Consider the following 23,887-nt stretch of genomic DNA (forward strand, 5'->3'; position numbering starts at 1 on the left):
CGTCGATCAAGTTCCTCGACGTGTTTCTCTTCACCTTAAGGCGATATGAAAGGGTCATTCTATATATATATAACGTGAAAATATATTCGATGGGTTCTGGAGGACCGCGAGATCCCGCAGGAACGACGGGATTCCCTCCTGGAGGAGGGAAGTAAGGTGGCCACTTATTTTTAGTGCCCCCCCGTAAAAGTCCGCCGTAACGCGCGAACTTCCGCGGCCGCTACTTGCGGAAATCGCACTTCCCCGTACCGAGCCCCCGGCGTCGAGTCGACTTCCGGTCGGGAGATCGATCTTCCACTAGGGATTCTGCGAGACGTCTCGTCTATTGATTCTGGGTGTCTATTCTCGAGGTATTGCGCATCTTAAGCGCCGCGTTTAAGGGAACTTGGCCGTGAGGGTGGTCTCGAATCGAGAGGGTGAAACTTTTGCTTTCCGGCCTACGTTTTCCCCGCAGGCAGGATCCGAATTTTTGAAAAATCGCCCTCTGTCCTCGAAATGAGAAATTCCCGAAAAAACCCACCCCGACGCACGCGTCGAAACTCTCATTACGTCGTTGCTCTCCGAAACGATCCACCCGATTTTTCATAACCACAGAGAGGGTGCAATTTCTCTCGGGTTATCTTTACAGTACGACAACTCGCGATAAGATAAACCACCGTACCCGCGAGCACGCGCGTGTTTCCTCATACCTAACAAGTCCTGCTACTTTTCTCCGCTCGTTTCACTTACGTGCCGTTTTCCAAAGGTACACCCTTCTTATACAGAGATAACATCTCGAAATCGTCCGTCTCGCGTTCGCGTCGTTACGTGGAGTCGCGATTGCGACCTGGTGCACGTAGAAAGAGCATAATCTGGGAAAACGACCGTACCCTCGTGTTTTTATCGCGAGCCTTTTCTTGTTCCGCTCAAAATCCCGCGCTCAAAAGACACGTGCTCGTTTCACGAGCCAAAACGACGAAATAACGCCCCCAAGAAGAAGACGTCACACCAATGACAGAGCAGCCTCGAACACGTAAACTGAACTCCCGTTCATTTTTGCGCATCACTAATTACCATCCTCATCAGGAAAATACTACCCAGAGAGAAAACGGCGACGTTGTCGCGCTTTCTAAGCGTGTAAAGCATTAAACATTGGATTTCCGCGTTTTATCAAGGAAATTCATTGAGATGATTTTCCCTGCCGCTGTTTTCTCTCCCATCCCCAGGATCCGCACAAACGTGTCTCATTTTCTTCCCCACCTGGGTAAATATCCCGTCGTTGAATTTAACCTGGATTTTCCAGACTCTAGACGTTAAAACGGCGAATGGACGAGACTACATTTCATCGGAGGAACCGAAAATTCCTGAAGGGGTTGTTGAATATCCCCCGAGTCCTAGGGTAGGAACAATGCGTAGCAAATCCTCGATCCTTTTGCAGAGGGGATAAAACGATTCCGGGCTTGGCGACGCCGGTCGGGGTTGAAATCGGGCACTTTCGGGGGCATAAATTCCGCCGGTGGTGTTTCAATGGTAAACTGGCTTGCATTTAATATTTACACAGCCACGGCGCCCTTAATGGGAGAGGTGGTTACGGCGCCGCGGCGGGAAGCAAGGGAACCACTCTGCCGACAGGCAGCTAATGTTTGTACGTACACTTCCTCGTGTACCCGACGACGTTCCACACATCCCCCGTGTTCATGGGGACATATGGGACATCCACCCACCCACCTTCGAGCCACCCACGCACCTCCACGCGTGCCCTAATCAATGTATCCTAAAATACTTCGTGATAATGAACACAGCCTGGACGTTCGGCCTTAAATTCCTGATTTCGAAAGATTTTCAGCTGATTTCCATGATTTCCTGAATGAATACACCCTCGGTCGTGGCAGATGCATCCGAGGGGGAAATCTAATCAGGGGGAGAGATAATGAGAAAATCCGGCTGCCGAGCGTCGTCTCGCGACGAGAGCTCGACAGAGGGTGAGTTCCTTCAGTGGTTACAACAAATTTGCCGCACTGCCGCACGAAACGCTTAACGCGGTTACCTCTCGCACTGGAGCCGCAGCCGCAACGCGCGCACGCGTTGCGGCCGCGACGGACGAAGACGCGTTAAATATTCATGCCGAGCGGCGCAACAACCGTCCCGAAAGTTTTTTACCGACCTCTCGTAATCACCGACCTCGGCATACGCATCCGACGCAACGCCCGAAATCCGGCGCCGACCGCAGCGGCTGATGACGGAAAAACCGCTCCGGGTAAACAAACGAAAAAAAAAAAAAAAAAAGAGAAGAAAGGAATTCGCAATTTCGAGGCAACCGTGCCGTTATTTGGACAACGCCAGTCTCGCAGGCCAATTAGAGGATTTTAGGGCCCGACGAGGTGAAATTATTCGGGACAAATTGGAATTTACATCCCAAGGACGTGGGGTCCGATTTACCGGGTACTTTTTAGACCCTCGCCCCTTTTTACCGGCTTTCGTCGTTAAGAGGATATGAAAGAGGCAGCTTATAAATATCTGAGAAGTCAAATTGTTGGGGAAGTAGGTCCTGAAACTCATGAAATTTCATTTTTCATCATGGATCTAGAGCCAACAGTGGTCCAGGCACATTTTCGATGTTTTGCGCCTCTTAGAGGCTTAGAATCGAAAATGAAGAGTTTCAGAATCACAAAGGCAAATTTTTTTCGTTTCAAACACTGAGTACCGGCGAAAATAATGACATTCTGAAACTGGTTGCCGCAAACTTGTATCGTTAAAGGACGTGATTCACGTCAGCGGTCGCGAATGTGTTAAATGGCCGACTTCGACGGGACAATGGTGGATCGAGTTGAGGGGAACGGTTCCAAGGAAGAAAGTCCCCGTCGACCGAACCCACCAAAGGAACAGTGATATGGAATGGACTTGGATTCGCTAAAACTCGAGGATCGGCTCTAACGAACGTTTGTCCTGGATTTCGAGTAATGGCCCTCGCCTAGGTGTATCCCTTGGCGGGTCTCTCCCTGTGGGAGGCGCGCGTGGTGATAGTGCTATCGATTCGCGTCGACGGGGTGTTCCGTGCCGGCCATTACCGGACAGGTTTCGGAACCCCGGCAACGGCGGTTCCGTCGGTCACCCCCTTTAGAGTTGGCCCTGGAACCGAGGGAAACTCGGAGCGTTTGCCGCGCCCTGGGAACCTTTGCGCGTCCACCAGCTATAGATACCCCGGCACTTTCGGGAACGTCCAATCGGCAGGGGGTTCCCGGTACGGAGTCGTTAAGGGCCGCCGTTAAAGCCGGCAACTTCGACCCTGGTAAATTGCGAACGTCCGACGGCTTCCACGACGTCGAACGGAAGCTAAGGGCGAGGCGAGGTTGCGAGAACAAGGAGGGACGACTTCCGGAAGGTGGAGGCGAGGCGAGAAAGTCGAGGCGACCTTAGGTTATCTTAGGGATTCGACATCCACGACGCGACACAGTCAAACTCACAAATCAGGAAAAGCTGGGGAAAACTATTTATCCGCCTGAATGTCAAATGTATCCTATTTTAATGCCCCATTTCATCAGATTGATCTTAAGCATCTCATTATTCCATAGGGAAAATTAAACAAAGAATTTTCGACATTTCGGCCAGCTTTTTCGATAGTTTGTGTGCGCTTTTTATCTTCCCTCCACCCGAGGAGTCTGAAATTCGTCAGGAAGGGATAATGCCAAGAATGGGATCGAAATAAAATAAAGAGTGGAGGTGATTATTCCTGGGAGTAAGTCCACCCTTGAAGGCGATCGTTCTGCGGCGTTTCGACCGGAGGCGCGGCGAGGAGTGCCGTACTTTTAGATCCCTGTAAATAATTCTAGGCTCTCTCCTGCCGAGAGGAGAGCCAGGATATCTTTACCTTCTCGGGGTCGCTGGAAAAGGACCTCTTTTCCCGGAGAGGGGAAACCGGCACCAAGGGCGAGCGCAAACTCGCGGCGACTTGGCCGCAAGCCGGAAGAGGTCGACCGACCATCTCGAGCTCGGATGTCCCTCAAGTGGCGTATATAAAAGCCGTCGATATAGAAAAAGAAATGTAAACCCCGCCGGGGAAGATTTTTCATTCGGGAAATGTATCCGTCCTGCCCCGATGGGCCATCGAGCGCAGAACTCCGAGTCGATTGGCCGCCACTTCCGGCTGCAAACTCCTAGAGTGCATCGTCCTCGGCGGAGCTTCCGCTTTATCGAGTACCTCGCAACTTCCGTCATTCGATTCCTACGTTTCCTTCGGCATCTACCGGAATTCCGCATCTTCCACGCATGCACGATGAAACCAATTACCCCCGTACCTCGATTTAGGGGAAGTATCCGTTCCACGTGAATTCGATTAAGTTGGAGTGAAACCCCTAATCACTCGACTCAAATAGGACACTCTTTTTTTAAATGACGTTGGGGTCCAAAAACGGAAGAGAGACGTAGGAAGCCATGATTTGTCTTAGAAGAGATCAACCCGAACGTGGGAACTCGTCCAGGACTATTTATCCCGCCTTCTGGAGGTCGTCCTGGAGACCACGCTTTTGTTACACGGATCTAACGTCCGTCGTTTTACTTCCTGATCGCCACACGTCCTGGAAGGGCGGGGATACGTAAAGTGAAATTCGGCTCCAAGAACGGAAAGAGACGTGGAAAGCAAAGACTACTTATCCCGCCTTCTGGAGACCTCGCCACGGATCTGCGTCGTTTCGCATCCGAAGCGGCGCGACGTCTGGCAGTGACGCCATCTTGGGCAATAAAACGGGAGGAAGCCTTTTCCCGAGAGGAGGGTTTCGGTCGCTCTGTCTCTCGACTGCGACTTCCTCGTCCTCGTCCTTTTACGAGGGTGGAAGAGTTTTCACGAAGGGGACTCGTCGATCCTGGATCGCTCGTCCGTTATGTCGACGTAACGCCCACTCCGAGGAACTCCTCCCCAACGAATCCGACGTGGAAGACGTTCGACGTCGCCGACGAGGGACGTCTTATTTCACCGAACAATTGTTCCCGAGGACGAGAGGAATCTGAAGTTGACGCGCCGAGGGGGAGCCGCCGGCAAAGAGCTACGCACTTTTACGGAGACAACAGGATCTTGAGGTAACGACCGATTTACCGTCTATGTACCGAGTAAACGCGTTTACTCTCCGGGAGCTCTTCCATGCCCCAGGGGCTCACAAAGGGGTTAAATTCGGTCCCTTAACCGGCGCATAATCCCATGATATTAACGCGTCCTGGCTTTCAAGGTGGCGGCACGCGAAGGATTCTCAAAGGCAACTTAGTATCTGCCGTTGCGTTTACGTTGCAGAATTTTTCAATTTATCTGGTACACAACCCTGTAAAACATGCCTTGTTTGGCCCTGCACTGAAAAAAAAATGTCACGAAAGTGTAACATTGCGTTGTCATTTTTCTCGTAGCTTCTAATACCTTCATCATATATGTAAATCCACGGGTTACCTAGTAAATTTACATATTGATGCGTATAAATATACGGTACTGCGTAAAAGTACTTATTAGTATGTAAACTCAGTCAATGAAGTCGTCTAAATTCAACCACGTGATCCCAACGCGTCTTCAGGATTTTTTATTCAGTGTATGGTTTAGTGCTGATCCAATATACCGACGCGGATCTCCGGGAATTGTCGCACGCCGCCGCCCAGGAATTTCATCTTGCGCATAATTAATCTCGGCAATTACGCGGTCGACAAGTATGATTCCGCGTCTGGGGGGGTCGGAGGTGTCGGGCGCGGAAATAGGTTTAGGGGTAAGTCGCGGGGTACACCCTCCTCGTGGCCGACGCGACAGGGTTCCGCACTCGGAGAATTCGCTGATGTCGTCGCGGTACCAGGAGAGGCGAGGAGCCTTTCGGTGACGACCTCGTCGGTCGTCTTCGATCCTGGAGAGGTCAAAAGTCGGGGTGGACGGGTCCAGGTCGGAGCTAATTGCAGAAAAGAGGAGCGCTTCGAAGGGGTTCGGGTTCGAGTTCGAGTCTCGTAGTATCGATCGAGGACCGTGGATTCCAATTAAAAAGTTCCACCCTCTCCGACGTTGCTCCCTTCCCGTCCAGGGTGGACCCCGGGGTCCGGCTTGGACCAAGGAAGAAGACTCGATGGGGAAGGTACCTAAGCTACGGGAATCTCGGACAAGGGAAGACACTTTTGTGGATCGACGTCAGGACGCTCTCGAGACATCCTTGCTGGAAATAAGGGAGGGTAAAAGCGCGGAATGATTTAAGAGAGGATCCGTGTCACCCGGGGGCGAGGGGCGCTTCTTCGACGCCTTGGGGTGCTTCCTAAAACCAGGGCGATGTGTCTCCCCAAAGGGCTGCATGATTTGTAAACGGTCCGGATATATTTTTTATGGCAAGGCATAGATCTTCGAGCGGGCTATAATAACGATTTTTTTTTACCCTCGACGATTGTTACGCGCAACCCCTGCGGAAGGGGTACATTGGCGCATATTCCGACGCAATCAAGCCGGTGCGGTCGTGGAGGCGCCGAAGGAATTCGGCGTCCGAGTAATCAACTAAGACGGCGGTTTCGGAGCAACGCGGACCGTCCTCCGCAAGCCGGCCGCAGCGGTTCCGCGCCGGGCTGGGGACAATGGTTTATCGCTGTGCGGAATTCCCCCATCGGCGTTAAAATCGGACCGATCTAGGAGGCTCCGGAGTGCCGGCGCGGCCATTTGCCGAGTTTAAACGCGCTGCCGCGGTCATTCCGCGGCGGTTCGGCCGCATCTACGGGATTGATTCGTCCGGATCCGGGGAGAGAACTCGCCCGCGCGAGAAAAGCAAAGCGTGCTCGACGCACATCAAACGGCCATTAAGTGGGAATTTCGACGAAGCGGCCTCAAAGGGCGGCCGTCGATCCGGGCGCGTTTACGGCGCGGCCGGTTCGGCGATTCTACTTGGAAACCCCTCGTTTTATCGGTCGATTAGCTCCCCGAGGTGGCGGAATCCGCGCAAGGGTAAACCGAAATGATTTTAAGGTGATATTAAAGGGTCAGCCTTTATCTCAGTAGACAAATCGTTGGGGAAAGTACTCTCCGAACACGAACCGTGTAATGCAATCTTGTAATCTCGCGTTATCGCATTCGCACCCTCGGTGCATCCGTGAGCACCAAGGTACGCATAAGATACACAGTCTCAAGCATGGACCCTAGGTTGGGGCGAGGAAGTGGGGTGTTATGCAAACGCCAAAGACTATGGAAGCTCTCCCAGATTGAGCGACGTTGTTTCCCCCCAACAGTGGTCTCTAGGTAATGCGGCTTAATACCATCTCCGATGGCACGCCACCCTCGAGGAACCGCGATCCGGGGACAAAGGCTCGACCTAGTCCCCCGATTTTCTCCCTCCTCGTCGAACTGAGGCCTTCCTCCTCCACTTTTCGCGAGAGACTCTTATCAGGAGGAGTGCGACCCTCAGACAATGGTTGCACCTCTCTGGTTTCGAGTTATCACAATTTTTGATAGGGTAAAACCACGACTGGATCACACTTAAGAAACGAATTCCCCAGATTCTGGTTGCCTGGGGAAAAAATGATACCCTAGTGATTATCGAGTCTTTACGTAGTCTTATCTCGGGATTCACGCGACGTGCATTTGGGTGGCGGGGAAAAAGGAGATCAAGGGTGAGAAATGGAACGGGAAAATAACGCAACATTCGTGACGCGGAAGGGGCCCGGAAATTGGACGTGTCCCTGGAGGAAGATTTTTTGGAAGGAAATTAGACGTATCGATTCGAGCACCGATCGGGAACCTGGCGGACCTCTCTATCGGGAACCGAGGAGCTTTTTCGATAGTAAATTCCAGGATCGTACGGGGGAAAGTAATAACATCGATTACCACGGGTAATTGATTCGCCAAAGAGCCGGCGGTATTCGGGCCGAGCGGATGGATCATTAATCAGAAGCGAGAGAGGAGGGCGAGAGGAAATCCTGGGGAAAAAGTCTTGTTTCGGGACGACAGGAGAGCCGCCAACTTCCGGTGCCGATCGATCCTTCGGTCCCCGATGGGATTTGATCCTGCGGGCCGATAGATCACACCAATCGATTTTTTAAGTCCTCTGTTTCCAATTCAGTTCTTTGCGATAGAGGATCCGTCGACTGGTGTTTCCGTTTGCGAGATGTTTCGTATTCCCGATGACACGTTAGAAGGGGCTAGTGGGGGACGGGATATACTCACTCGGGATCGATGCGACGGATGCTGAATTGATGAAAACTGACCTCGACGATCTCGTCCGGGTGGCCGGTGAACGTGTACAAGAGACAATCGATGTTCGGCGGATATCGCTTCGGGAAATCGGGCGACACGAAGGTGCCACCCTGAGGACTGTACGAGCTGCTGTAGACGACGCAGGAACAACCTGGGGGGAGGTAAAAAAGAGCAATTACAAAGTGGAGGACTCGTTTGGAAGAGCCACTCGAAAAGCGGCTGGGACCCTCTAGGGAATTAACCCGTTGAAGAAATCAAAGGAAATCATTCCCCGAAGGGGAATTCCGTTTACGGCCCCGGGGGTGCTCGAAGGTTCAGGGGTCTAATTGCAGCCCCAATGAGTCCGCGAATGCTAATTAATTGGCTATCGTCGATTCACAGTCGGGGGTGCTGAGAGAAGCGATAGCAGCTCCGGGATGTCGAAGCGCTCTTCTACCTTTTGCAACCCCTTTTTCCCGGTTCTTTCCGCGGGGGACTCCGCGCGGAACGGCCGCTCGTCCGGCGATTACCATCCTCGATATTTCAACGGAATCGTTCCGCGACGTCTACCCTGACGTCGGCTCCCTTCGCGAGGATTTAATTTCCTGTTTTTCAATTAAATCCCACGTTAGCGCGCCGATTTGCGCCTCGTCCCGGCGCGATCAGATACGCATGACGGAATCGAGATTCCGCAGGAAAATCGACCACGACGTGGATTTAGGTCCCGGAAACTCACCATGCTCCCTCGGGTCTATATTCAATCTACGCACCCTTCCAGACCGACTAGAAAGGACAATCAGCTGATCGCGTCACCTCGTAGGAGATAAGATCAATACTGATTATCACGCCGCTAATCGACTTCCGGATGTTCTTTTTCTTTCATTTTTTTTAACCGGGACTCCGGCTATCGACGCGTTGGAGGCGAGGAAACTTGGATTTCCACCAGCTACGGGGGTTCGGGAAATCTCGAAAACTCGATCACTGTCAGCGATATCGATATTCATTGATGTAGCGTACCGGGGACATCGGCACGGAAAGTAATGAGCTTTTCGACCTATGGGTGGAAGTCGCCTTTCGAACTCCATGACCTATCTCTAAATATATTTTTGTAATCTTTGACTAACATCTCAAGCGACAGACTTTTTAAGATGTCTCGTGGATTTCAATCGAAGATCCCTTCATCCTTACTTTAAACCGGCTGATTTATTCTGGGGAGGTCAGAACGAAAGACCCATCGTTTAGGGGTTCCTGGACGGCGAGTGGTCGGCTCCCACGCGATGATCTCCACCTAGAGCAAATGGGCGACTTTCCGTCCGTAAGGGCGACATAAGAAGTCACTTAGTCCGCGATTCCACCGGCGGGTCTTCTTCTGGCCGAATTCTACCCCCGAGGAGATCGGAGCCACCCCCGATGGGGCGGGAATACCTTATCCGGCCCTCCAGGGTGGAGTCCGACCCTGGGCAAAGCCAGAAACCCAGTGAAAGCCCTCCCTTGGATCACGCGATTACCCCGTGGACACGGGAAGGCTTCTGCTAAAAGCTAAGCTGGAAAAAGGCGAGAAGGAATCCCCTTCGCGGAGAGGAGAAAGGAAGATGGACGAGACAGGGTGCGGGGGCTAGACACCCTTTACGTCGGCGTTTCGCCTCGTCTTTCGCGGATTTCGGTTTAGACATGACAAAATGCCCATCCTGACTGCACCAGTGGTATGCTTCTCCTTATCACCGTCCCAGGTGAGAGGGTGTCTCGTCCATCCTGATTTCCCTTAGCGATCGGTTTCCACTTAACCCATTTTGTGGAACAAACGCGCCGAGTCGCGGGATCGATTGCGGACCTTCGAAGATATCGATACTCGGCCGCTATCGACTGGATAAGGAAGAGGGTGACAAAATCCCGAGGTAAAGAGAAGGGCTCTCCTGGAGTGCTCGCTCTCTGCCCTCTTCTTTCCTCCTCGTGGGTGGTATTCCTCGCGTAAGCATCTAGGCAGGTCGAGGGGCTCTTTATTGCTCTTTATGAGAGAAGAATGCATCGACGGCACCGATCCGACCTGATAGATAATCGATCCACTTCCTAAGTCGCCAAAAAGTCCGTCGCCTTGTTCTTTTTCATCCGAGCTGATAATCGCGTGTCTTCCGATAATTCCGAAAAGTTACACCGGGGTGACCGGAATAAAAAGGACGCCGTGCTTAGAATAGCGACGGGGATAATCTCCGATGGCTGGGACTTGGCATCCCTCGGGTTCTCCAAGTCCTGCCGTGTGCCGCGTTAATATCCAAAACTTGACTGATAGCTAATCGATTCACTTCCTAAGTCGCCAAAAAGTCCGCTGCCTTGTTCTTTCTCGTCCGATCTGATAATCGCGTGTCTTCCGATAATTTCGAAAAGTTACACCGGGGTGACCGGAATAAAAAGGACGCCGTGCTTAGAATAGCGACGGGGATAATCTCCGACGGCTGAGACTTGGCTACCAAGTTTTGCCGTGAGTAACGTTAATATCTAAAACTTGGCGAGGGGGCAAAAAAGAGGCCATCTGATGCTGGTGCCAAGTTCTAAGATCTGGGGGAAACTGCTTTCCTCGTTCTGGTGCCAATATGCCGCAACCTGAGCGACCTGGGCACATCCTCGAGCATGGTCATATCTCGATCTCGGCTCGGTTGGGGTCTTAGAGACCTAGGGATAGGATGGTCACCAGGATCCTAGGTGGATAGGTCTACCCCTTTATCCTTCCGAAAGTATGCACTGGGACACTCGATGGGGTGATAACGTTATCTATCGGGCTACAAGACTCCCAGAGTGATAGGACGGTGGAGGAACGCGGACATCCCGATCGGGGAGGCTCGTTTGAACCGGATCTCTCCCGGTTCCTGATTTCCCAGGCGATTAATTGAAATTAACGAGGAAGCATCGTTACCTGCTCGACGATGAAACATCGCACCGATGCGGCTTTCCGCTCGCGGATCGGTTTGACGGATTTGGAACGAGCCGGACGCGCGCGGCGATATCAATTTAGGAACAGGTGGATGCCGTAACAGTGCCCAACGTGCTCGCAAGAATTTATACCTCCGGTTGTAACGATGGGCACCGGGTTTTATCGACGTTACCAGGAAAGTGCAAATGATCCCGGTCGGCGCACCTTTTGAATAAACGGATCCTCCGGATCGTTCCATTTTCGCATCCAATCGACGGGGATCTATGAAAATCGCTCATGGGAATTTTTCTACGGTTTCGAAAGCGCGAATGTGTTTTTTTACACCCCACGGTCTCCCTCTTGGGAACTCCAGTAATTTCCGAGACCTCGACGAATGCGAGGGGTTCGATTAATGCAAAAGGACTCCTGTTATCTGTCGTCCCGTGATTTGCTGTTCGTTTCGCCGCGTTAGTGAGAGCCGTAAGGTCGTGGCGTACCGCAGCCTAGCGAATTCCTAATTGAAATATTAATTTATTACGCATAACGGCCGGCACGGTAATTAACGCGCTCCGCAACCTCGTGTCAGCGGATGCGCAATGCATGCATTACCGCGACACCGGGGCATTACATAAATACTCGGCTTCGGGAACGACCCGAGCCCGGATAGTAATGGACAAAGTGGGCCATTTGACCATTATCCCAGGATACGAGGATTTGTTGGGAGGACTTTTTCTCCACCGAATCCGCACTTAACTCGCGGAGCGAAACTTACTTGCGAAGTTGCAAACGAGTTCCCGAGGGTGGACGGTTCCTCGGGGTGCACCCGGAGGATGCAAACAAAGGAACCCACGCGACTCGAACGAACTCGACCGAGAATTATGTGCCTCGCGGAAAGTTTCCACCGAGACCTCGTAGACCCTCGTACCCTGGGGTAATCGATGATATTGGAACGAAGGGCCGGTCACGACGGGCTCGGCCACCATTCTTCATCGATTACGCCCCCGCGCGACTCCTGGAAACGATAAATTTACATTACGAGATTGCTACCGGAGGAGACCCTGAAGAGGAGCCTCGCGTGGCACCGGCACCTCGTCTCCACGGAATGCACCCATCGGATATGGGGAATCGATTCCGACTGCCCTGGTCACACCCCACAAATCCAGTCGTCCCGAACCTAGGTCAATTGCGTCCTTAAGGAGTCTTGTAAAGAAATGAATTGCAAGAAATGGCTACTCGGATTGAATCCTGAAGATAAGGGTGCGTAGGGGGGTGTGCACTGATAACCAGGCAGAGGACAAAACGCTATGCCGGCACGCGCGCGAATTGATGGCGTTTCCCTTTTAATGGAGAGGCACGTCGGATTGGACGGGTACCTATCGAGCATATCGACCCGCGATAGAAGACCCGACCCATAGATAGGGCATCGAATGATGGATCGGCTTTCGTAATTGCTGGACTGCCATTGTTCCCAGGCCAAATCGCGAATTAGTCCGCTGCCGGTCTAATGTGTTCGAATAATGTGCACCTATCGTCGCACCCCTATCGGAAATCATGATTCGGAGCCAATTATCCTGTCAACGCGGCCTTTGGAAACTGCCGAACCATCGGGCGAGTCCGGTTTTTTACGATTAGGCAAAAAGTCAATAGGATGTGATTATCGCGCCCTTCGAAAATGTTGCGCTCGGTAGGTACCGGGACGGTACAGCTTTTCCAATAGCTGAGCCCTGATTCGATATTGACCGTATCGTGTAACAATATTGGCGACCGATATTGAATCGGTACGCGATATGATAACCACTTTCGACCGTGGAAACTCGGTCCGTGGGGATAGCGGAATTCTATCATGGTCTGTGCCATATCGGGGCCGTGTTTAGGAGGAAGTCATCTGCAATATGGATTCAGGAGTGGCAGAATCTCGTACCGGATGCGGCTCGAAGTCGTATGACGTCAAAACGACGGATCTACGTATGACGGTTCTCTTCGTTGTTACTTTTTACCTACCATGTGATTGCACCTTTATTGCGCATACCGCTATGGCCTCCTCGAAGGCGTACTTGTGATCTGCTTCGTCTTCTACTTGAAATATCGATTTTAACGGCCGTTACGGTTAAACGGCATTAACCATAGGCGGCGTTATTACGTTTACGTAATTGCAGGTATATACTCGGTACGCCGAATTTGCTTGATAATGCCCGAAATACCGCGAGTTCATCTAATTGTCCCCGGAACGGCGCAATTAACGAGCACATCGCGAAATGCCCTTTGCGAAGGAACGAAATAGATTTTCGAGGATCCGTTTAACGGGTTCCGCGTTCCGAATCGTATCGTCGAGTACTCTAACCGTTGCGTTCTCGGGAAATGGAATCAATGGGCTCTACGCAAGCTAACGTGCGTCGACGCACATTTTTGGAGCGCCGATTAAAAGCTCGGGTGTTCCCATTGCGATTACCGTTAAAATATCGATTTCGATCATCGTATCCGATAGGAAGAGTCGTTTAACGATTCTTAAAATGTCCTCGAATAAAATAATGGTGATCGGGAATACTAATTAGCCCTTGTTAATTACTCACCCGGGTTGACGGCGCGACAGTGTTTGAGGAGCGGCAGCCAACAAAGAAGCAGCACCGCTCTCTGCATCTGAAAAGATATGCATAAAAAATTAAACACACATATCCCGTAGTGGCGAGTAATGATTATTTCACGACTTAGCAACGGGCGTTCTTCCCTGAATAATTAGAAAAACGGAACATTCAGCAGAAGCGTAAAAAGCGGCCCGAAACGCCCGCTAATTGCCGGAGCTCTGCTTTTCCTCGCTTTGCCACTTGGCAATTTACATTCCATCCGGTTTCTCTGGTTCGACGGAGGCTCCCTCACTTCCGGATGCACTTCCGGGTCCCTATTCGCAATGACCTATTGCTATTGATATCGATATTCGACATCACCGGTTAAAACCGATAAAGTCGATCGGGAACAACTTGCAGACCCTCCCTCGAGGAGTACTTCGCCGACCTCGTGTTACTCCACCCATGGAGTTCTGTCGCCCATTAGCATGACAGTAATTAACTTTGAATGCTCCCCGTAATTCGCTTAAACTCGGCTGCACTTTGACTCTGTGGAACGAAATTGATCGCAGGGTACCGAGGAAGTATCCCCGCATTTATATTTACCTAGTGGTAACAGCGTTGTACCCTCTTCATCGAATTAAGGCGAAGTGAAACCCCCCTTCAAATCAGTCGATTCGAATACAACACTTTTTTTTAAGGGTATCACTCAGGTAATCGATAAACTCGCATTTTAACGGGATAAAGGCAAAAAAAGTGTTGTATGCGCTTCTATGCCAGAAGGATGGGCATACGAGGTGTAGGAGTGAACATTTAGTTGACCTGGACTTCACCTTAATCGGTAATATCGTTAGTTTTTTTCTTTGTATTTCTCCTTGGTATCGAGCCTTGCTTGAAATCCTTCGACGGTTTCTTCCCGGTCTCTTTGTTACTCTTTAATTTCAAGATAAACAACGAACGCGGCTTGGTATTCCTTTGAGCTTTGCGTTATTAAATTCAACTTCTCTTCCGCCACAGTGAGCGACTTTGATAACGCGTTTGCCTCGGCAAAAGGGAAAACGTTCCGGTAATCAATGCCGAAGGGAAACGGCTCCTGAATGCACTTCGTAGGGTCCTGGGGGTCAAAGAGGGACCTTCTGCATTTATCAAAGTTGAAATTCCTTATCAATTCGGATTCATTAGGGACCACCCATTGAGGGGTAGGTCACGTCGAAGTGCACGCGTGGCAAGGACCTGGGTGGAAAGGACCTCTTCCTTGGAAACTCCCCTTAGGGACCGCGGAGGGAATCCGAGGGCCAGGATTCGTTAGTCCTTCTTCCTCCGGATCCTTTACGAGCCCCGAGGAAGAACGGCGGGGTGATTTCCTAGGAGGTCGAGAGACCCGCCACCGTAAAGGTGTAGGGTGACTCCCGGAGCCGTCCTCCGACGTGGACATCGCCTCGACCTTAACGAGGGACTCCGTGGGGCTCGGTTTTCATTATGACGTGGTTGCCTACTCCACGGGAGGATCACTTTACCCTGGGACCCGGGGAATCTGGGCCAAGTATCGCCACCGTTGGCTGCCGGGGAAAGTGGACGACCGACACTGGAAGAGGGAAGCTTTTCCATTTTTCGGCGGAAAATCGATGGCCTCTCCGATGACGCGAGAATTTCCAGCTACATCCTCGGATCCCTTTGTCCGTACTAACGATTACGCGATTACCTATCCTCAATTTCCAATTTGTACTAATTTTGTGTACAACCACCGTGGACTTTTACATCGGTCCGCGATGATCTATCCTCAATTTTCCATTTGTACTAATTTTGTTTATGGCCACCGTGAATTTTTCCATCATTGGGCGAGTGGTGGACACGCCGATGAGTGGCCGTAGCGAAGCAACTTTTTCGACTCCACTTTTTAATTCACCTGTTTCAACCGACCCGGTGTATTTGCCGGTCGACGAGCCAGAAAGCCGTTCGCCACGCTTTATAAAAAAGTGAAAACGAATTCGGCTACCGAGAGTTGGAAAATTCCGGGAAATAAAATGATCAGTACCGGAAGATTCCTGGGGAAAAATCGTCCTGGATAGGCCATCGATACTGTCCCTCCGCGCTCGTAAAGATCACGTCATGGCGGTACCTAGTAAAGTATCGAACGTGGTTCCGGTCCGAAGTTTGCACTTCCGGAAACTACCAGCGTAAATAAAGTTTATTCGGGAAGTACATCGCAAGAAGAGTGCGAGTCGACATTATCCGAGTGTACGGTCGAGTACGGGAGGGAGGAGAGAGGGGTAAAAAGAGGGAAAAGGAGGAGAGACCAGGGATTCCGCGACTGCTAGATATTTCATGACGGGGTATAGATATTCCCCGGAATAATTTCAATCTCCCCGACATTTCGACCGGATTTCTGCTTGAAAGGGATGGTTGATATCGTCTCGGTGCGAAGTCGATACGCGGAATAAAAAACTACCCCTTGATAGTAACCCCCAAAAGGTATCAAAATATTCCCGGTTAACTCTTTGGCGACTAAGGGCGCCTAAAGGCGTCCGACGTTTGATCCAATATCGCCTGCACGGTCAGAGGAATTTCGCCCGTATGTCGGCATGGCTCAAGGTGTTAAAGCTACAAACGACCGTCGTAACGCCCATTTTCCTCGATCCATGATTAAACAATTGCATAAAACGAAAGGATCGACCGGTTTTATGACTTCGGGTGAACTTTTTCCACGTCCTGCGAGGGGAAGTCGACGTCTTCCCAGAAAATCACCGCCACCGTTTCTTCTTCGGGATCGTAAAGGGCCTCCGACAAGCAGAACTAACGAATCCCGACCCCTGAACCCCCAACAAAGCCAAAAGGACGACGATCCTCCGGCATGAGCATCCTGTTGGTCCTTTACAGGATAATTGAGGGCATCCTGCATAAACCGGCGAGTCGTTCCCTCGAATAAAGGATGTTACGACCATGTTGTTAAGACATCCACGCCCTTCCGCATTATTAATTGCTTCATTGTTCAAACTTTGCCCATCGATATAAAATCAAATCTGGATTACTCAGCTTAGTCCATTTGTCGAAATTCGGTCGTTAGGAGTTAAACAATGTCAAAGTTGACTTAACTGGTGGTTAAGCCGAATGTTGTCGATGGCGCCGGTGAACAAATAAATATTCGGCAGATCGAGGCAATTATTTGGCCGGCAACGATGTCGTTTAAACCTTAAATAAGCTGCGTGCGGCTGGAAATATATTTCCTCGCCATCAACAAAGCACGTCGAATCGACGTAATTTGTTTTTCCATGGGTTTTCGATGCCGCCACTGTGGCGGGTTAATCCTTACCGGCATCGTCGATCCTAACGTTGACGTCGACGTCGTCACCTCTCTCCCCGAATTTAGCAGAAATGATTCCCACTGCCGCGTACGTAACATATCCCCCTCGGTAATTCCTGTTAGCTGGGGCAATTATTTTGAATTAATTGCGCGACAGGGTTAGCCGCCGCGTTCAATCATTTATCACGGTGCGTGGATGCGAGTTTCGCCCGGGCGGAAACTGCGGACAAGGAAATATGACCCCGACAGGTTGACTCCATGTCGACGAATTTTTCATTCGATATCGAAACTAGGTGTCTTGATCGTGCAAGTTTCGAAAAGCCGGAAAAGTGGAAGGAAAACGACTAGGACTCCGAAAATGGTCCGTTTCTTTCTCGCGAGCTCGTAAATGGTATATCGCGTTTCCAGGACTCATGCGGCGCGTTTATGGACGGGCTTTACGGGAATGACGGAACCCCCGCGGTCCTTGGGCGTTCATTAAAAAGGCCGACGTCCGCCATATGCAAATTCGGCCGGAAAATCGACTCGAAATCCTAGTCAGAAAACGCGTCCGGAATGTACCTCCGTACCTCGCTGACGCGTAATGGACCCACGTGGACTTGTCCAGGCCTACGAAAGGGATAATTCCCGCGGTCCAGGAATTGTCCGGCAACCGACGAATCCCGGGAATTTCGCTGGACGTCTCATAATACCTAATACATAATGCAAGGGCACATCATAAGTCCCGATTCTTTCGGGATGACTGTCCCAATTTGGACATCATCTCCCTGGGGGTTGCGGAGAGGTGCGGAAAATACCCGCACCGAGGGGCCAGGGGTGGAAACTTTAACGAAGGCTCCCCCGGTCTAGGAATAAAAAATCCCTCCTTGCGGAAGGAACTTCCGCTCCTTTTAGTCGGACCTCGGAGTTTCTAAAGTTTCCTCCAGGGCTACCGGGAGCACCTGGTGCAAATGGAAGCGGCTTATAAAAAATGTATCCCCCTCGCGGGCCGGTAATTCTCGACGATAGGGAAATCCCCGAAAGCCTCGGCTTTGCTTGGAGGGAAACAATGCCTGATGAACATCGGACTGAAAAATTTCACTTTCGATGGCTGATGAACGATTTGTCATCTCGATGACGATTCGTCCTTTGGAACGAAACGGAAAGGGGAGGAAGGAAAAGCCCCGTCGTTTGATCCTGGTCAATGATCCTGGACATGGGGTCGATACACCGTGGGTACATCGACGGGGAATTACAAAGGGGAGCCGACGGAGACGACCCGGGACTTAGTCTAGGTGGCTACGGTGAAAATGATCTTCCCGGGCCGGGATTATCCGAGGACATTGATATCGAGGCGAGGATTAGATACCGCTATTGATCCGAGGACGTGCACTCCTAGCCTCCGACGTCGTTATCCTCGGAGCCGCAGCTGGGGAACTTGGAGGCAACTTCGCCGACCGAATTACCTACGAGCGAACTACCTCCTGGGAATTCCGATTCTTCGATGTTTGCCCTTCTTCCTGTGGGTATTAATCGCATGTATAATAGTTCCCGATAATTGCGCACTTTGCAACCAGGTCGCGACTCTTGGATTAATCAAATGCCGCGTACATGGGGAACATACGGTAAATCGTGGAAATATTTCCTTATGTCCTAATGCCGTACATTTTCCCTTGTTATCACACGGGAGATAAAAAGATGCGTATACTGGGAGACATCAATGCCCTTCCATCCTGCATAGGCGATGTCGTATCTTCAGGGGAGGCATTCATGTCCGCCAGGGTACAATGGCAATAATCGAAACGAAAGGGTTAATCCCAGCTCCTCCAGCAATGACTTCGAAGTGGAGGTGACAAAAGCTCGAGGAATCGACGCGACTTTTAATCGAATGGGAAGAGAAATCCCGCCAAGTACGGCTGGAGGTACGGAAACGCAGGATGGATATCTGGAGATTCGCCATATCCGATATCTCGGTTTAATATTAATTCTAAGTCGAGGTCAGCGATATTTCCGAGAGCCGCGGTGCACACGCGGCACTCTCTCGTACCGGCTAAGGCATTATTCAAATTCGCAATTAACCATGCCCCTCCGATTCCCTTCCGATACGGAAACGCGGATGCATATTACCTGCTCGCATGCGAGCTCAGGGCCGAACTTTTCCCCGAGAGAGAGGTCCTGATCCCATTAATAGAGGACGAATTCGGGGGAGGAAACGCCCTTAAGATGATACGAGAAATCTAATCGACGTCGATTAATCAAAATTTCTAAATAAATTTCCGCTAAACCCGCGCAAGGTCTCCCTTCCTCCCTAAATTGGGGGATGCATTTCTAGTCACCGGGATAGATAACCGACGCGTTTAATTCCCTAGATCCTTAAAAGCTCTCTAGACCTTCCCCTAAATTTCCGCGACTCGAGGTTTCCCCCAAAGCTTGAAATGTATTCCTCGATTTGGGGGATGCGTTTCCAGTCCTTGGTATAGATAAAGGATCGATTCGCGGTGCCGACGATGCTCGTAAAATATTCCCAAGTGCCGGAAGCGTTGTCAAGAAGGGGCTTTCTCGGCCAGCCGAGAAATGCCCCGATAAGAGGCGCAGCGATGAAACGAGTTATCGCCACGCCACTTTACGCCCCTCGTGAAAACCCAAAGGCGGGGAGGGACCTAACTCGGTAGCCGGACGGAAGTCCCGGTCGTTACGCATTTTACGAGCTTTTCAAATCGGCCGAGCTTTATTAATCCGATAATGCGCTAGAGTTCGGTGAGAGGCACCGATCCCTCGAATCCATATCTCCCTCCCTCCTCCCGTTCCTCTCGGCCACCTCTTGAAGAAGTAACGCACGTGGGGCGCGTAAACCTCGCCTCGGTAATAAAAAAAAGTACGGGGCAGTAAAGCAAAAGTTGCCAACGAAAAGTGCAACACCGATATGGCCTTCTTTCCGCGTCCAGCTGATTCATCAAAGGGCCCGACCTTCTTTTATGCTTTTTCTTTGTCTTCAGTTTCTTTTACACCCGGGAGAGATTTACCGACTTTGCTTAACAAAAATGGCTCCGTGGTTAAAGAGTTAATCGATGACTTGTACGCGATATGAAAAGAAGGAACACCTCGAAATCGAGATTTAACCGAGGTTTTTCTCTTCACTGGGAAAATATAAATTCATTTAATCGAAGAAATATATTATTTAACCCTTTGGCTACTAAAAGCGCCTAAAGGTCCAATTGGACCTCAATGTCGAAAGTCGATTATTAACAACGCGGCACCGCTTTCAGGGTACGCAAATGAAAACATTCCATATATCGGAGCTAACGAGTATTTGTCGAAATTAATGGGCGCGACCAAAGAAAGGATTATTCCCTTTTGTACGGCATCGATCGGTCGCGATTAAATTGGACGTTCGTTCCATTTCCGCGGTTCGACGCCAGGAAAGGAACGACAGAACTTGGCCTCGTTGTTTACCCTTTTATTGACTGGCCCCTTTCAACATTTTCCAGTTTTTAAATAAACATTCTTAGCTCGGTGTTTCCTCCGAGCCGCGACTTGGCAGAGTGCAAAGAAGTCGCGAAAATTATCGAGGTCTGGTAAACCCTTCGCCACACTGTTAAAAAAAAATAAATAAATTCATGATATGATTATTCCGAGGTATCGGGACGACATAAACATGTCACGAATAAAATAAAAAGAGTGTCCACCGATTTTTAAAATGTAGCTTCAAGAAACACGCGTTTATTGTATAAACGCGTAAAATAAAGGCGTACAAATTTTTTTTAATTTTTTGAAAATTTCAAAGGGATATAACCCCTTAAAGAATTCCTCGGGGCACCTTAACAAAGGGGTTGGACCCGGGGAAGTTCCAGGCGGAGTTGTCCATCGTGAAAATTTGAAGAGGTCGATAACGAGGTCACTCGCCCTGGTCCGATCCTCGACCTCGCCACCTTTTTTCCCAGCTTCCGTCGCAGCGGACTCGATGGCTCTCTAATGAATATGTAATCGATGGGGAACGCGAACCGGGCTTCTCCCAGCTCTGGGGATTTCCCGCCGAGCTGGGACCCTATCTCTCGTCCCGAAATATATTTCGGCCCTGTGCCCGGCGAGAGAGAGAGGAAACGGAACTTCCGTCGACGCCTCCGGGCAGGATTAGTCCGATGAAAGGACCTTCTTCGGGGACGGATACGATTTTTGACTTAAGGATCTTCTGGGAGGGGTGGAATCCTACACCTTATCGGGGGATAAAAATGCACCCGTCCTTGATATCTTATATGACAAACAATGCAATTCGGTAACGACGTCCGGCCTTAAAATTCTGACAGTGTTAAGTGATTTCCCGCGTTAATATCCATGACTTCCTGGGTGAAAATTCTCCCTAGGGGGTGTTTCCCCAAATTGGGGAGATATTAACCCCCGACCTAGCCAAAGGAGGAGCGGAAGCATTTCCGAAAGTTTCGCCCGACTTAAAGTTTCGGATTAAAACGAATGAGAGGAAGAGATGGACGGGGATCAGGATGGGCGCCGGCGACCCTTGCGGGGCTGCAGCATCCCCGGGAGGAATGATTATATCCCCCGGAATAAAAGGAAACAATCTCGAGCCCATTATCGCTCTGGCATGAAGGAACGGCGTTGTAGGGGGAATATCCAGGCTTAACTTTCTGCGCTTTCCTCCCCCTGGGAGGGTAGCGCCACTCGCTGGGGAAACTTCCGAATTCCGTCAGGACGGCGTAATCCCCAGGAGCTCGTTGCTCCCGCTTCCGGCCTCCATGGAAACCATAGGGTGCCTTTGCAGACCGGACATCTCCGACTCTGCTGGATGGCCCATCGCCTATACCCCATTTCATGAATTTTATCCTTTTTTTTTTTTATCAGTGTAGGTTTATCCAAAGTCGGGTTTTATGGTCAAAAGCTCCATATTTAGACTGTTTCATAAGGAAATACATCTAAACTCGTGACAAATCGACCTAGGCATCGTTTACTCCACCGTAATTACTCCGACGATGTACATGTCGGATGGCGCATATCGCCTTTCGCTAATGACTCGTAGGTATTGTTTCATAAATTAGTCCGTCGTAGTGATTAATGGGAAAGCGAGCTTTTTCGGTTAATTTTCTCTCCGCGCGGAAAAGCCGCGTCTCCGAGCAACAAAGGGTACCTGCCGGCCATTTAGCAAATTGCGTAATAACGTTGAATTAAAATGCATATTGGCTCCGCATGGACGGCACCTCGTTTGAGGTCTAACTCAAATTAAACAATGCGATTGGCAGTATGTATCTTTATTACGTTCATATGTTAAAAAATATAATTTCTGCGCGCATTTTTATGTTTGAAAAAAAAAATTCGCAATGTCTTATGCATCCACCCAATATAATGAAACTCCTAGCTTCGAAGCTGCCGCATCCGGAAGTGGGATCGATCCACTTCCGGGGGATATTTTCCGCGCGACGTCTGTCTTCGGTGATGTATAGGCGAGCCTCAAGGCGGATATTGAAGTTTTCAAGTGTCCAAACGCTGAATGTTTACTGCGGTAAGAGGCCGTTAATCATCCACGTATTTTGCGCGGCACCGAAGAAAATCCGGGGCTTACTACTTCGTAACTTTCTAAATGAACAAGTTGTCGAAAGCGTCGAAAGGGATGAAAACTCATCGGCTGGGAGGGTTAGACAACACTATTTCTACCAAATTTAAAATTTTACCTTGAAATTATATTCGAAGTTTAATAATTTTTTCTCGATTGACGTTTCGAGTTTCCGTATAATAATTGTTAAATTTATTTAGCGGTATCATTTTCCTCCAGCCCGTCGAAACCTTTTGGTCGAAGTAGTGTTAATGGGGGATATTTATTCATGCACTTTTGCCGCCATTTTCGTCCCTCTCTCTGGAACGCCATGCATTGAACTCTCTCCCATAGCGCAGGGTTAAGGTGATATGAATTAGGCGATACTGATGTTAAAGCTTAGGTGGGAAAAAAGCGGTCTGGCGAGCTTTTCAGTTCGCATTTCAACTCGGAATGCAACATTGTAGCTCGAATGTATAAGTTTAGCTGCAAGCTCGGTAGGCAAGAAATTTAATTAAAGCTTAGGCAGGAAAGAAGCGGTCTCGGAGCTTTTCAATTCGCATTTCAACTCGGGATGCAACATAATTGCAGCATTGTAGCGCGATTGGATAAGTGGAGGTGCAAGCTCGGTTGGGTAATCGCGCCGAGCAGCGTGGTGCATTTAATCGTATAAGGATTAACGTAGAGCCCGTGTTTACGGGGAGAAAAGCTCCGATAACCGTGCTCACGTACTTCTAACGTTGCCGCCTATCAACCCACCGATACGTGCCTTGTAAAGACAACGAAAGCGCTTTTGCGGTAAACCTTCTAACACTTCGAGGGAAATAGAGGGAAAGGAAATAAAAAGCGTACATAAAAGGAAAAGCTATGAAGGGGACTAGATAAAAAGTCCATTCTAGGGGGGAGCTTGCGGGGGCATTTTCCCCCGTCAAGTCCTAACTTACTCCAAGTGAACTCGACGATAATCCAGAACGACCCACGCAATTAATCGGACCTAAATAATTAATTAACGACCGTATATGCGGTAAATTTGCGATAACGACCGTATTAAGGTGATATGAAATTGTGATACATTTAACCGAAGAAATATATTATGTAACTCTTTGGCCACTAAGAGCGCCTAAAGGCGGCCGACGTTTGGTCCAATATCGTCTGCCCGGTCAGACGAATTTCGCCCATGTGTCGAAATGGCTCCGTGTTCAAAGGGTTAAGGTAGGGCCCGAATCTCTCCAAAGCGCTGATATCAGAGTCGGAATGGAATCCAGGAGTGGAGGAAGAGAGAGAGAGGTATTCCGGGATGAATTTAAAAAACGGGGAATTTGGACCGCACGCTTTTCAATCCCGCGGTATGCCGCACCAGGCCGCATCTCTCTCCCTCTCTCGATTAAAACTCGATGTAGTTCGGGTTTGGGGAAAATGCGTGAAAATCGATTTTCGCTCTTCGACCTCTTTTTCCCTC

General features: G+C 50.1%; 1 protein-coding gene across 9 annotated transcripts in view; it reads left to right on the top strand.

Moving 5' to 3' along the window:
* The window catches only part of LOC105704387, a 142,201-nt gene that overhangs the window by 95,760 nt on the left and 22,554 nt on the right, over positions 1-23,887 (top strand). Inside the window, exon 1 of one of the 9 annotated variants that reach the window (XM_023432700.1) lies at positions 4,811-5,052. The exons of the other annotated variants lie outside the window; for them this stretch is intronic. The gene's annotated coding sequence lies outside the window, so the exon portion shown is untranslated. Of the gene's footprint in view, positions 1-4,810; positions 5,053-23,887 lie in introns of those variants that run through there. 9 annotated transcript variants of the gene reach the window in all.

This window comes from Orussus abietinus, unplaced genomic scaffold (genome assembly GCF_000612105.2).
Source record: "Orussus abietinus isolate OABI.00-Male unplaced genomic scaffold, Oabi_2.0 scaffold40, whole genome shotgun sequence".
NCBI classification, from domain to species: Eukaryota; Metazoa; Arthropoda; class Insecta; order Hymenoptera; family Orussidae; genus Orussus; species Orussus abietinus.